A 15594-nucleotide genomic window follows, 5' to 3' on the forward strand; every position below is an offset into this window, starting at 1 on the left:
AGATTTGTGAGAAACTTTTCAGAAAAACAACCTGGCCTTGGTGACTATTAATCTGTTTACAAGCTTCTATTGTACACTGTTACTTTTCAAGGTACTTTTCTAATACAGATACAAGCAAATGCTGATTGCAGTTCATATTTTCAAGCAGGCTTTGTCCTAATTATCTGTTACTTCTACAGCTGTGTATGTTCTCATTGCACAGCGGAACTTCTTGTCTGAGTTTCATATAAGCAGTATTGTTCTATTCATTATTTTCCTAACGCAAGCAGAAGTCATCTGCTTCTCAGTAAATTTCCAAGGCACAAGCAAGATTTAGCTGACAATACAAGGTCAGAAATAAATAAAACAAAATCCACGTCAGCAGAACCAGCAGCAAAAAATCCAATGTTAAGTGTTTTATTAACATCCACTTTTCGTTCAAAAAGACTGAACTTCTTCAGACGGACATCAAAAGGTAGCAAATGTAAAAAAAACTCCTTAAATACACAATTAACAACACATGATACATTTGAATGGACCAACCAACTGGTTAAAACTCACTGACATCAAAGTGTGGGAAAAAGCTGATCTCAAAACTTCTTAAAGTACTACTGCATACAAAAGTCGAATCTATGAAAAATGTGTTTTAAAAACCAAAACAAAATGGAAATATATATATAAACATAAATTGTTTAAAACCAATAAAACATAATATATAAAACCTTTTTAATGACAAAAGGTAAAAGGTAAAACATAATAAATGAAAAGTAGTAATAATAAAATTACCTCTGCATACTTCTAAGTTTCAAAATGCAAGCTAAACTTACTCTGTCATTGAGACCTGGAAGTCTATATGAACAGAGTTTCAGTTGCCAAATCACTTCTAGGCGCTCTAATAATAGTTGAAAAGGACCCCCCCCCCCGATGTCAAAGGAAACCTGTCCTAACACCCTAAAAGTAAAACTGTGCTGAGGGTGGTCATTAACATGTTTCGCCAAAGCATTTTCACACTTGTTTTTCCTAATACAGTATAAATGCTCATAGATTCTTTCATTAAAACCTCTGTCAGTCTTGCCCACATAAAACGCTGGGCAAGATTGGCAGCAAGCCAAATAAACAACCGATCGAGATTTACAGTTGAATCTACCAACAGTGGAGAAAGAAGACCCAGCAATTTTAAAGCTCGAACCAGTGGATTTTTGACAATAGACGTAAAAGACTTCTATACGTCTATTCCTCATGCCACAGGGATAGACTGGGTCACTGACCGTTTATTGCATCACAATGCTAGCAGTGTAGAAATCAGATTGGTGCAGGAACTGTTAGATGTCATTTTGAGGTACAACTTTGTAACATTTGTGGGAGAGATATATTTACAGAAGACTGGTGTAGCCATGGGCTCACCAGTAGGGGCCAGTTTTGCCAACATTGTTATGGCTGAATGGGAACACAGATATGTGCTTGGCAATTACAATGGTCAGTTCAAAATCGATTTTTACACCAGATTTTTGGATGACATCTTTATACTGACGGAAGGTTCAATTAATGATGTGAGAACCTTCATGGACTATCTCAACTCCAGCACGTCTTTTTTGAACTTCACATTTGTAGAGTCTGATTCTAGAATTTCTTATCTGGATGTAGACTTATATAAAGACATTTCTGTTGGTAGTTTTAAGGCTAAAATATTTCGGAAGAGTTCCTACTCTAACACCATGTTACACTTCACCAGTGCCCATCCTGGGCACCAGAAAAGAGGGGTAGTCAAGGGGCAACTTGTGCACGCTGCTCGAATGGTAACTGATGATGAATCCTTTTTAGAAGAATGTGAGTTTATTAAGGGATTGTTTCTACACAGAGGTTACCCAGACAAGTTTATTCATGACCTGGTTACTGAGGTCCAGACTGAAAGGTATGGGGGTGTTTATAAACCTATTTTACAAAGCAGTTCGTTCACAAGTTGTTCACTAGAACATCTATCTCCAGTTATGACTGAAGTCTTTTTAGACAGCAAGAAAGTTGACACTTCTATCTCTTTCATCACCAATTACAGTGCTGAGATTCACCTAATTAAGGAGGTGGTTGTCAAGAACTGGAATATTTTCTTGTGTGATGATGCCTTACAAGCCAGGTTTGGTACTTTGCCTAGGTTTATATATAGGAGGGGTGACAACCTCAAACGGATATTAGAAACAAAAAAGGACACTCGTGTTAGAATAGAGGGCACTTTCAAATGTGAGAGTTGTAACGTGTAGGCATATTGCCACTGGTTCGAGCTTTAAAATTGCTGGGTCTTCTTTCTCCAATGTTGGTAGATTCAACTGTAAATCTCGATCGGTTGTTTATTTGGCTTGCTGCCAATCTTGCCCAGCGTATTATGTGGGTAAGACTGACAGAGGTTTTAATGAAAGAATCTATGAGCATTTATACTGTATTAGGAAAAACAAGTGTGAAAATGCTTTAGCGAAACATGTTAATGACCATCCTCAGCACAGTTTTACTTTTAGGGTGTTAGGACAGGTTTCCTTTGACATCGAGGGGGGGTCCTTTTCAACTATTAGAGCGCCTAGAAGTGATTTGGCAGCTGAAACTCTGTTCATATAGACTTCCAGGTCTCAATGACGGAGTAAGTTTAGCTTTAGAAGTATGCAGAGGTAATTCATTTATTATTTTTTACCTTTTACCTTTTGTCATTAAAAAGGTTTTATATATTATGTTTTTTGGTTTCAAACATTTTAAACATTGTATGTTTATATATATATATATATATATATATATATATATATATATATATATAATATATATATATTTCCATTTTGTTTTGGTTTTTAAAACACATTTTTCATAGATTCGACTTTTGTATGCAGTAGTACTTTAAGAAGTTTTGAGATCAGCTTTTTCCCACACTTTGATGTCAGTGAGTTTTAACCAGTTGGTTGGTCCATTCAAATGTATCATGTGTTGTTAATTGTGTATTTAAGGAGTTTTTTTTACATTTGCTACCTTTTGATGTCTGTCTGAAGAAGTTCAGTCTTTTTGAACGAAAAGTGGATGTTAATAAAACACTTAACATTGGATTTTTTGCTGCTGGTTCTGCTGACATGGATTTTGTTTTATTTATTTCTGACCTTGTATTGTCAGCTAAATCTTGCTTGTGCCTTGGAAATTTACTGAGAAGCAGATGATTTCTGCTTGCGTTAGGAAAATAATGAATAGAACAATACTGCTTATATGAAACTCAGACAAGAAGTTCCGCTGTGCCATGAGAACATACACAGCTGTAGAAGTAACAGATAATTAGGACAAAGCCTGCTTGAAAATATGAACTGCAATCAGCATTTGCTTGTATCTGTATTAGAAAAGTACCTTGAAAAGTAACAGTGTACAATAGATGCTTGTAAATGGATTAATAGTCACCAAGGCCAGGTTGTTTTTCTGAAAAGTTTCTCACAAATCTAGTCATGTCAGCAGAAAATCTGAAGTAACACCTGCTGTAGTACAATGCTTAAAGTTGTGTTTGATTATGTCAGCTTAGAAGGCCATGTCTTGTAAAACAGTATAAGAATGAACATACTTCCTGTTAGTAGTTAGACAAATCCTTGTATTTGCATGTTTTTGTCTCCTTGCTGCTAGTAGTTAGACAAATCCTTGTATTTGCATGTTTTTGTCTCCTTGCTGCAAGTAAATTAAAGTGCCTTAACTGAACCTTACGTGTATTGGTCTTTGAAGTTTTTTCCTTTGACAAGTGCGCTCTTACAGGCGTAGATAACTTTTGGATGTTATGATTATAAATAAAGGTAACACAATCTCTTAGCATCTTAAACAAAATAAAAATTGAAATGCATACCAGAAACTCTGTAATGGCACAGTAGAAACAGGCACAAACTAAGCCCAATAAAAAAAACAAGTATTTAATGAAGTGCTTTCCGTTAATGTGGATACAATAACTTCATCAGATAACATTTGAAAATGTTCTAACCACCTTTAAATAAGGTCTTTAAAACATCATATGACATTATTAAGCCAACCAGGAAAGTGCATTTGAAAAAATCACAATGCAAAACACAGAATTAAAGGGATACAAGCCTCAAAACATCACTGTCAAATGCTGTAGTATAATTAAATGAAACTTTAAATCTTAAAAGTAATCACTACACTATACTTTTAACTCTAATCATTTTAAACAGTTTTAACCAATTTAACAACAATTTGTCTACAACAAGCTTATACTTACGGCTAGGTAATTCATCAACGCTGTCATTTTCACTCTCTTTACATGTTTTGAGATCAGCTTTTTCCCACACTTTGATGTCAGTGAGTTTTAACCAGTTGGTTGGTCCATTCAAATGCATCATGTGTTGTTAATTGTGTATTTAAGGATTTTTGTTTACGTTTGCTACCTTTTGATGTCTGTCTGAAGAAGTTCAGTCTTTTTGAACGAAAAGTGGATGTTAATAAAACACTTAACATTGAATTTTTTGCTGCTGGTTCTGCTGACGTGGATTTTGTTTTATTTATTTCAGTTTGCTTTAATTTTTCTGTTGCTTCAATACAAGGTCAGAAAGCAACTGCAGTTTGTACAGATTTATGCAGTATGAAATGGAATAAATGTGTTAACTCTTTTAGGCTCTGAATGCACTAAGCATATTACTAATACACACATTAATACATATTTTTCTAACATTTCCCCCCTATTAATACTTTTATTCTACTTTCAAAATAAGCATAAACAGTTTGTTTTCTTCTCCTAACCTCTTCCACTCAGGATTTGCAGTTAAGAGAGTCATTCAGTTTAAACTTATGAAAGCATTTTAGTCTTTTAACAATTCTTCAAACTCAGTACTTTGATATAAGATTTCAGAAACTGACATGTCTATAAGGACTTTTATCAGTCTTTTCATGCAGGGGATACCACAACAAACACATACTCCCAGTAGGAGCATACCTACACAAATGGCAATCGGGATGTTCATTAGGATGGTACCCCACCCCCCAAACCATTTCTGGAAAAAGTCCGTCAGTGGGTTTGGGCCTGGTTTGGTCGTGGCTGACACTTGCTGAATTACCTCAAGATGATTGTCTATCTCGTGTTTATGGTCAGGAATATACGAACAGCATTCTTCTTGGATTGAAGCGCACGTACCACCTCTTGCTGCTAGGGTGAAGTCGAGAGCCATGCGGTTTTGGAGCACTACAGTTCTCATAGCATTCAGTTCATCAGTCACCAATTCGAGAGCAGAAAAAGTTGTGTTGCTCATTACTTCGAGAAGTTTTGACAGTTTTCTCAGCTCCCAGATCGATTTCACTGCTCCATATGCTGGTAATATGCCTGCCCATGATATAACGCTATCACTCAAGTCCATGTGTGTCAGTCCTTTGCCTAGAGAGTGATGGTCTTTCCAACGCGCATCGATTTGTCCCACTGGATTCACAGGTTTCTTGACGACCTCTCGGACATTTCAAATTTTCCCATGAGGCAAAACTGCAGTGTGTCGTATGGCCGGAACCAGGTAACCCAAAAAACAACTGCCGGACCAATTCTCAGGTAACTATTTGTATGCCTTTCTGCCACACACAAAATAACAGTCCTCTACTTTAGTAGTAACCTTGCTATGAATATAAACTTGCCCTGCTTGAAACATTTTTCTATCAATTATAGGCAGCTGTTTATAAAGAACAGAATTATGTTTTACTTCATCAAGTGTTTTATGCATCAATCCAAGAAATGAATCATAGTTTTGTATTACAATAAAGATCTACTTTGTTTCCTTTAGTATAACATCTGTAAAGAACAGTTACATTGCAATTGCTCCAACCCACCTGAACAGTATCATTTTTATAAAAACACACAGTTCCCTTTTGTGGAACAGACAAGTGCAATGCTATTTTATCTTGTGCTGTAATGATTGAGGTATCATAAATCAAGTTCTCCCAGGTCTCATTGACCCCTAGGGGGGACCGTAGTCATTAATAACCCCCCCGTATGCTGTCGGCAAAGCTGTGCAAATCCAGCAATTCAAAACATTGAAAGTCTCAGCATACACATATTTAATTGCCTGGTAAGTGTTAAAGTTTGGATGTCAGTTTGAGTAACGCTTCACATTTATTCAGTTCAGTCTGTGTGGTTGGGAAAAGGAAAGGCCACAGCAAAAAGATTGTCACAAATACACTTAACAGGATGATTATGCAGTACTTCTGAGGAAAGGGTTGTTCTGCATTCCTGTTTCTTCTGGACTCTATAATTTTCCTCTTGGCATGTAACAAGATTTTTGTCCAGTTCAAAGTTTTTAACTAATTTACAATGCGTCAGGTGGATCCAAGAGGCACGTTCCGCTATCTTGACTGCAGTGGGTGTTGACAAAAGCACTTGATATGGACCTTCCCACTTTGGAGATGCCCAGTTCTTTCTCTTAACTACCTTCAGCCAGATCCATGCTCCAGGGGGCACTGCCACTTCTGACGGTCTGCTTCATTCTTTATGTGAAACAGAATTTAACTGCAACAAATGTTTAGAATTTAATAACTTACACATGTACTCTGCTAATGTACTGTCAGCTTCCTGGTCTGCAGGCATGAGAGATTTCCACTGAGGTATATAGTAAGCCCTTCCAAAGAGCTTTTCAGAAGGAGTCAATCCTTTTGCATTTGGAACCGTTCTCATGCTCAGCAGTGCCAGGGGCAGACAGTACACCCAGTTTCTCTGTGTTTCTGATATTAACTTTCTTGGCTTACTCTTTAAAATCCCATTATGCCTCTCTACTAGCCCTGCTGATTGCGGGTGATACGCACAATGATTCTTTAAAGAAATTCCGAAAAATTTACTTAGCTGTTGTATGGTCTGATTCACGAAGTGCGTGCCATTGTCACTGTAGATCCTTTCCAGAATGCCGAATCTAGGGATGATTTCTTTGACAAGGACTTTGGCCACCGTTGTAGCATCTGGATTTTTAGTCGGAAAGGCTTCCACCCATCTGGAAAACATATCTACAATGACAAGACAATACTTCTTATTTTCACATTTATTCAACTCTATGAAATCCATACAGATAGTATGAAACGGATACAGTGGTCTAGGGAAACTCCCTTGCTTGGGCTTTAACGCCCCTTGTGTATGATGTTTATTACAAACGTGGCATACCACGCAGAATTTTTTAGAGTAATTTGAGAATATGTCGTGAACACTCTATTCACCAGCTGTACCATCCCCCCCTGTTGAGACATGGCTCTGCCCATGGCTCAACAAAGCTGCATATCTAAGCAAATTAGATGGCAATATCGGTTTCCTTTCTTTAGAGATGTACAGCCCCTTTTCAAGAATTGCTCCTCGTTTTACCCATCTTTGTTTTTCAACTTTCGTAGTAAGTGTCTGCATTGTTTTTAACATTCCTAAGTCTAAAATCTGAGGGTTGTAATTCCTCATTCAAAAGAAACTCTTCTGAAGCTGCTTGCTTTGCAGCTGTATCAGCTTTCGCATTACCTTTTGAAATCCTGTCCTGTTGCTTGGTATGAGCTGTGCATTTACAAATAGCTACTTTCTGAGGTAACTGAATAGATTCTAAAAGATCTAAAATAAACTGTGTGTAATTGATTGGTTTGCCAGTAGATGTTATCATTCCTCGATTTTTCCACTGTTGCGCAAAAACATGTACAGTAGAAAAAGCATACTGGCTGTCAGTAAAAATGTTTACACATTTATCCTTTGCTAAGGTACATGCCCGTGTCAAGGCAATCAATTCTGCTGCCTGTGCAGATAAACTGTGTGGTAAAGATTTCGCATCTATAATGTCTGTGTCAGAAACTACTGCATATCCTACTAGGTTCTGTCCTGCAGGACCCCTTTTGCTTGAGCCATCCACGTAATATGTCACTTCGGCATCATCCAAGGGAACATCCGTAAGATCTTTTCTAGGTAGTGTCTTGCTCAATCACCTGCAGGCAGCCGTGTGGTGTGCCATCTGCAGGGGTTGGGAGCAAGGTAGAAGGGTTCAAAGTCGTACAACGTTCAATTGTCATATGAGGTTGGCTCAACAATATAGTCGTACAGGAAGGATGCCTAGCAGGAGAAAGATATGCTACCTTCTCTTGCAGTAAAATAATCGCGACTGCATGAGGCACTCTCAATGTGAGAGGGTGGAACAACACTACTGAGGCCGAAGCCAGTACTGCCATTGCAGTTGCAACTACTGCTTGTACACAGTGAGGTAAAGACCGTGCCACTGGGTCCAGTTGTGATGAATAATAAGCAATAGGGCGTTGCTTGTCCCCATGCTGCTGTGTTAACACTGATAGGTTCATAGGTTTATGCTAGGCTATCTGCCCTAAGGCATTTATAAGCCTAGCCCAAATTTTTGTGGCTTACGCCACCCCTTATATGAAAAAATACTGTGCCCATTAGTTTGTTGTGCCTCTGTCCAGCAGTGACACAGAGATGATTCCCGGGGTAAACCTACGATCTCCCATCCACAGGTCAAGATTTCTCTTGAACAGAGTCAGCGAGGTGCTCTGCCTCACATGGACCGGGATTTTATTCCACAGCATGGGGAGTCTCTGAGTGATAAATCTATCCCTCCAGCACGTCCTATTTATATCCGTGCTAAGGTTTAAGTCGCTTGCTCTAGTGGTTTTGGTGGATTTGGATTTTTTGAGGTGGAGCATGTCCATTATATAACCTTGCTTACAGTCTACAGTTTGGAAAAAACGTTTATGATAGTTTGGTAATCCCAAAACTAATGAGGATGCTATTAACGGTTTCAGTTTGCAGAAAGCAGATTCTGCTTCTGGTGTCCATTGTAACAAATCCTGTGCTGCCATAGGCTTTTTATAAATCAGGTTAGTCAGCGGTGCAGATTCCAAGGCATAGTTTGGAATCCAGCTCCGACAAAAATTAGTCGTACCCAGGAAGGACATAATTTCCTTCTTGGTAGTGAGTTTTGGTGCTTGCAAAATCGCTATTTTTCTGTCCTCATCTAATGTCCTACCTTCCTTGGATATCACATATCCTAGGTATTTAACTTGTTTTTTTTCCAAAGCTGCAGTTTATTTTTGTTTACTTTATGTCCTTCAGTGGCTAAAAATTGTAATAGCGCTATGGTATCTTCTTTACAATCTTGCTGGGTGGGGGCTGCCAACAGGATATCATCAACATAAAGCAAAATCTGACTACCTCTTGGTGGGGTAAATCTCCCCAAGTTGCTTGCCATTTCTTGTGAGAATATTGTTGGACTTTCACAATACCTGTGTGGTAGTCGCGTATATGTATACCTTTTCCCCTGAAATGTGAGTGCAAATCAATACGGTCTGTCAGGGTGTATCGGTATCGAGAAGAACGCATTGCTGATATCTTCCATAGAAAAATATTTCTGTTGAGGTTTTAAATCATTCAACAGGGTGTGTGGGTCTGGCAGCGTAGGTGCCCTTGATATTACTGCGTCATTTACAGCTTGTAAGTCTTGGACCATACGCCACTCCCCATTCGCTTTCTTAACAGGAAATAAGGGTGTGTTACATGGTGAATCTGGAGATTCCACCAGCACCCCTTCCTTAAGCAAAGCTGCTATAATAGGTTTGATTTCTACCTCTGCATCTTTTCTTAAGGGATACTGTCTTTTTTGTGGTCTAAATGCTGACTTTGGCATAATAGTAACCAGTCCCGCTGTACAAATAAGTCCTACATCTGATTTTCCTGTTGACCAGAGAGTTTCTGGTATATTCTGTAAGGCATTCTCTTCCTCCTCCAATAGGAGTGCTAATCAGCTGTCCTTGCTAGACTGCAAGTGTACAGCTGGGCGGGTCTGAGTTATCCAATTCAACTTCTGCATTTGTATTCCCTGTTCTGACAGTTCTAACTCTTGTCTGTTTCTCCCATCTCGTGACTTTTTCTCCTAAGTCTACCCATTTCACATTTTTGTCCTTAGTTAAGCTAACGTGTGGTAATCGATTAGCTTTATAGAGTGCAAAGAACTCCTGGGGCAATGAACAACTAGCTACACTGTTCCCTTCTGTGTCCCAGTACAGGTTACGTAATACTAATCTGTTTGCACGATTTCTAAACAATTCTTGCTCATATTCCTTATCAGGTCCTGGTGTATTACAATAATACAGAGTACAGAGCAACAAATGCTGTTTATCATTGTCAAGGGAGGGGAACTTGCTGATTGCTACGTTCATCAACTCTTTGGTCACTGCCCCTGGGCCAGTCATAACCAAGTCCTGGCTGTACCAATAAAACATTCCACCCTCCAATTGCACTGCAAAGGTGTCAATTTGTCGCTGTGCTTCCATACCCTGCATAGTCGGAACTACTGCTATACCAAATAGCTGCATAAAAGGTCTCTGCCCAAGAGGTTTACTGGGCATTTTGCAGAAACAACAATTTTGCTTTTGTGGGTCAATCCTGAAACAGGATCAGTTATCACAATATTATGGGAGAGGGGCTCCCGATACAGCTGCCCATTAGCTGCTTTCACTAATATGTAATCAGGTGACTCTCAGTTCTCTGGCAGTTTGGAGGGATGTATCAGGGTCCGTGAGGCCCCTGAGTCACACAAAAATGCGACTTCCCTCACTTCTACCAGGAGTGTGACTTCTGGTTTTGTGTCTGCTAAATAGAGCTCTAAGCTCAATAAGGCCAAATCCAATATTTCATTTTCTTCACTATCCGTGACTTCTTGCACTTCCTCTATGTCTTCTGTCACATTCTCTACTCCCTCTATCACATATTCATTTGTCCCTTCTCTGCTATCCTCTTCTTGTGATTCCTGACTACCATATAGTCAGTCCTCACCCTCCTTATCTTCCGTGGTTGCCTTCTTGTTTTTCTTGCAATCCCCTGCCAAGTGTCCTTTCTTACCGCATTTAAAACATTCACCCCTTTTCTTTCACCCTTCAAAGTCCTCTGATCGTTGATCAGATTGTTTTCCTGGGCATTTCTCTTGCCCTTTTTCCCGGACTGTACTACATAAACTTCTGCTCCGTCTTCTACAGAAAATACTTGGGCTTTCTTTTTCTTTTTTCTATTAAAATGCCTTTCGGCATGTCTAGCATATTCAGGCAATGACTGTAATCTGCTTGTACGATGATCTACCATGTGTTTTGTAATAAAACTGCTTATGGGTGCAATACTGCCTTTCAAAAATGCATTCTTTAACTGCTGCTCATATGGGGAATCATGTGTCTGGTCTTCAGGAACCTGCATTCCACAATGGTTATTAAAACTTTCTAATAGTCTGGCATAATATCGGTCAATAGCTTCACCTTCCTGTTGAATGCATTGATTAATGCAAGTCTAGTCTGCCCTAGGCTTCCATTTCTCAGAGAGTCGGTCTGTAAGACTTTTCACTCTGTCTAACTCTGTGCTACTATGTGGGAGGGGCCTGAACGCAATATCACGGGGATTCCAGTCGCCACTAATCATGTGCCAATCTGGTCCCACAATTTGTCTGACTACTTTTTCTACCTCTTTTCCGTTTAAATTATAACTCAGCCTCATTCCTTGTAAATCTTCTATGAAATTTCTAAAATGAACTTTTGGATGGGGAATTCCCTCAGTGGCTTTCCGGATGTCTTCCGGAGTCCAGGGTCTATACACTAGAATAATTGGGTCCTGACCTTCTTGCCCTGCCTGAGGATTAGGCACTTCTATAAGTGAGCATATTTCTTCTTCACTCATATGTCGTGAATTTCTACCCATTTGATGTAACTCAGTGTCCCCTTTTGAGTTTAATGCCCATGTTCGAGACCTGGTCTCGACGGGATCTCTAACAAACGGTGTTGCTTTTGTAGTGTCTCTACTTACAGTGATAACAGGATATCGCAGTGGTGGACTAACTTGTTCACTTGCCTCATATTCTGGTAAAGGAGGCGGAGGGGCTGATGCTATTACTAAGTTATTATCCTCCTTATCTAAAAACATTGCTTTTGAATTATTACTCTTTTGTTCCCTTCGGTTTACTTCCTCAATCCACCTGTGTGCCTGAGGAATTCCTAATTGACGTTGCTTCTGTGACTGAATGTATTTCGCGTCTTCGGTTAACGGCGGATTTTGGGACCTTTTTGGACAAATTACCCATTTTGTTCTACCCTTTTAATCGTTATGCAACACCTTATTTTTACGTGGTACCACGGATATTTTTATAGTCTCTTCAGAATGACTGCCTACCTGCTCTGTTTCCCTGATCTATGACAAGATAGTAATCTTTCTGTCCCTGACTTATAACAAAGTCTCTAACAGAACAAATACAAATCTGGTCCCTGATCTAAAACAGAAAAAGAAGGTAGATTCACCTTACCTGAGCCTTCGTGATTGATCACCTGGTTCGAGTAAACCCATCTTTCAGTCACAGATCAGAAAGTGGCTGGCCTCTTTTGTATGACAATTCAGTCGGAGGACTTTTCAAATAAGAAGAACCGATGTGGTTTCTTCCCGTACGGTTTCAAGCCACCTGGCCTGTCTGATCCGAGGCAAAGTGAAGGTTTCCGGTCCGAAGGACCAATCTGTCAAAGGAAAAAACTTCAAAGACCAATACACGTAAGGTTCAGTTAAGGCACTTTAATTTACTTGCAGCAAGGAGACAAAAACATGCAAATACAAGGATTTGTCTAACTACTAACAGGAAGTATGTTCATTCTTATACTGTTTTACAAGGCATGGCCTTCTAAGCTGACGTAATCAAACACAACTTTAAGCATTGTACTACAGCAGGTGTTACTTCAGATTTTCTGCTGACATGACTAGATTTGTGAGAAACTTTTCAGAAAAACAACCTGGCCTTGGTGACTATTAATCCGTTTACAAGCATCTGTTGTACACTGTTACTTTTCAAGGTACTTTTCTAATACAGATACAAGCAAATGCTGATTGCAGTTCATATTTTCAAGCAGGCTTTGTCCTAATTATCTGTTACTTCTACAGCTGTGTATGATGTCCTTCAAGGATGCAACTGCAGTCCTTACATATGGGTTGTCCTGCCTCAGGCAGCCCTTCGGTCGGCCGGATTCCAAAGTCTGGGTCCGGCGTCAGCTGATGTCGCCCTTTCCCTGACGTCAGAGTGCCTGGGGTATATAGACATCAGCCGACGCCATGTTCTTCAGTCTTTCTTGCCGCGCGGTTCCCGAAGCAGAAGCAGTTCGCAAGTGCCGGTCGGCCAGCTCCTGTTATTTCAGAAAAAAACACCGAAGCCTTCAAAAGCCAAGTACCCCTTTGGGGACCTTTTTCTTGCCTCAGCCAGATGTCGGATAAATCAGCTAAAGTTAATTGCTTAACTTGTGGAAAACAAATACCTCATAGGGATTTCCACTCCTACTGCATACCCTGCCTAGGCCCAGCCCACGACGTTTCCTCCTGTATTGCCTGCGCTTCCTTTAACAGACGCACTCTTAGGCGTCGTGCGGAGTTTGCAGAGGATTACTTTGGGTTAGATTTTTGCTATATTATGCCGTCAGAACAACCGACTGCACTTTTGCCTAAAAAACAAAAGGAAAAGGACCGACACACGCGGTCGGCTGTCTCGGCTGACATCTCGCCCAGGCCTACCTCCAGTGTCCCGGTTGCGTCAGAAGCCGTTTCACAACCACTTCTAACCGACGACACCGCTCTACCGGTACCGCCGGTACCGGAGGCCTGCTTGGTGTCGGCTTTAAACGTCCCTACAGAGACCGAAGTCCAGGCGACTTCTCAGACATTATCTGTAGTCACAACCACCCCAGCACGTGGGGCTGCCAGGCCGCCTGTGACATTGTCTATCAAGGCCTTTTCCCGAGCTAAGGCTGCCAAGCATGCTAAGGTTCAACATTATAAATCTGTCCCTCAGGGAACCTCCTCCTCACCTCAAATTTTAACTCTAGCTGAGGACCTTGTTCAATTAATCAGGGGCTCTCAGCCAACCCGGATAGAAGCTCTCAGCCTCCACTTGATTCTAGCTCTAGAACAGAGCAGACAGAACCCCCCTCTTTTGAAGAGGCCTCAGGTAGTTCTGAGCTTTCAGACTATCAAGAGGAACCCTTTCCTAGCTATGAGGATTCTGATGCTGAGGAGTCTATCCCTTCTGCATCTCCACCTGAAGATTTCTCTTTTGGGGAAACCCTTCACACCATAAGGGAACATTTCCAATGGCCAGGCCAGGAACTCTCTGCCCCAAGGAAAAGGTTAAGGGAATTTTTAAAGTTACCCCAACATAGGCCTCTGGCTATTCCACCTATTTTGAATATTTTAGATGATGTGTATCTCGCTTCTAGTGTTACCCCTGACTCTCTCCCCCCTGCCCCTGCCAAGCCTGACAGGTACTATAGGGTCCCAGATGCACATCTGCACTGCAGACCCTGAAACTGTCTCTCAAGGGCCTAAGGGATTTTTCTTCCTCTCCTACCAAGAACTCACTCCCTGCTGAAAGGGATTCCAGGTCATTGGAGAGGTGGGGTAAGAAAGTTTATACCTCTTCCACCCTGTCTATGAGGGCGCTTAACTGCCAATTCCACATGATACAGTATCAGCATTACCTGTTAGACAACTTGCAAAAGAAATTGGCCTCTCCTGAGCCATTATACAGAAAACAATTACAGGATTTGGTACATAACACAGAACAGGTCAGCAATCATTTCTTAGTGTGGATATGATGCAATGGAGGCTTCATGTAGAGCAGCTATGACAGGTGCAGTCATACGTAGGCATGCATGGCTAAAAGAACAATCACTGCCAGATCATGTTAAAGCTAAACTGCTAGATGCACCAATGGATAAGCAAAAATTATTTGGTACTACTGCTCAGGAAGTTCTGAAGAAAATTGAGGAAAAAACAAAATCAGTTGAAAATGTAAAAGATTTCCTCCAAGTACAACCTCCGAGATTTAGCAGGAATTACCCAGCAAAGAGCTGGTCTTTTTCTGCCACAGAGAGATACTGAAGAGACAGAAACAAGCGTGCTATAGGAACAAAGCAAACTCGAGCTTCCTACAGGTGCCCTCAATGCCAGTCTCCTAGGCAGGGAAGTGCCGCAGGATCTGCTAGTGCTCCACAAGGACAATCTCAGTGAGTTGCTTTTGATCACGCACACCAGGATACAAAATAAAAACACCTTTGGGTGGAAAGTTTAACTTATTCCAAGACAACTGCCAGACTATGACACAAGTAAAACGGATACTGGACACAATACCTAAGGAATACAGATTCAATTACATTCCTTACCAATATTACAAGGCATGCCATCACTGCCACCCAATAAAGGGGCAGAGGCACACAAAACAATCTACAAAACTGCTATGATTGCATGCAATAGACTAAATACCTACTGCAGCACAGGACCAGAGATTTTACCTAAAAAAGGAAAATCAATGGAGATCTATTCTACACCTGTCCGCTCTCAATATTTTCACATGGTACCAGAAGTTTCAAGATGCTAACCTTACAGCGGCTCCTTCCCACGCTGGGCAAGGGGTCTGGGCTGGTTACTCTGAACCTCAAGGAGGGATACCTGCATGTCCCTATCAGACAAGTTGCAGAAGAAACCTCAGTTTACTTGTAGGTACAGAGCATTAACAATTATCAGCACTGCCTTTGGATCCATCTACTGCGCCCAGAGTGTTCATGGGACACCTGGCATCAGTGATTGTACATTCCAGAATA

The 15594-nt window shown here is 40.5% G+C and overlaps 1 protein-coding gene across 1 annotated transcript in view; it reads left to right on the forward strand.

Annotated features, from left to right (window-relative positions):
• The window catches only part of TTC1 (tetratricopeptide repeat domain 1), a 721040-nt gene that overhangs the window by 15048 nt on the left and 690398 nt on the right, over positions 1-15594 (forward strand). The window lies entirely within an intron of this gene.

This window comes from Protopterus annectens, chromosome 9.part0, assembly GCF_019279795.1.
Source record: "Protopterus annectens isolate FY-2018-M chromosome 9.part0, PAN1.0, whole genome shotgun sequence".
Classification (NCBI taxonomy): domain Eukaryota; kingdom Metazoa; phylum Chordata; order Ceratodontiformes; family Protopteridae; genus Protopterus; species Protopterus annectens.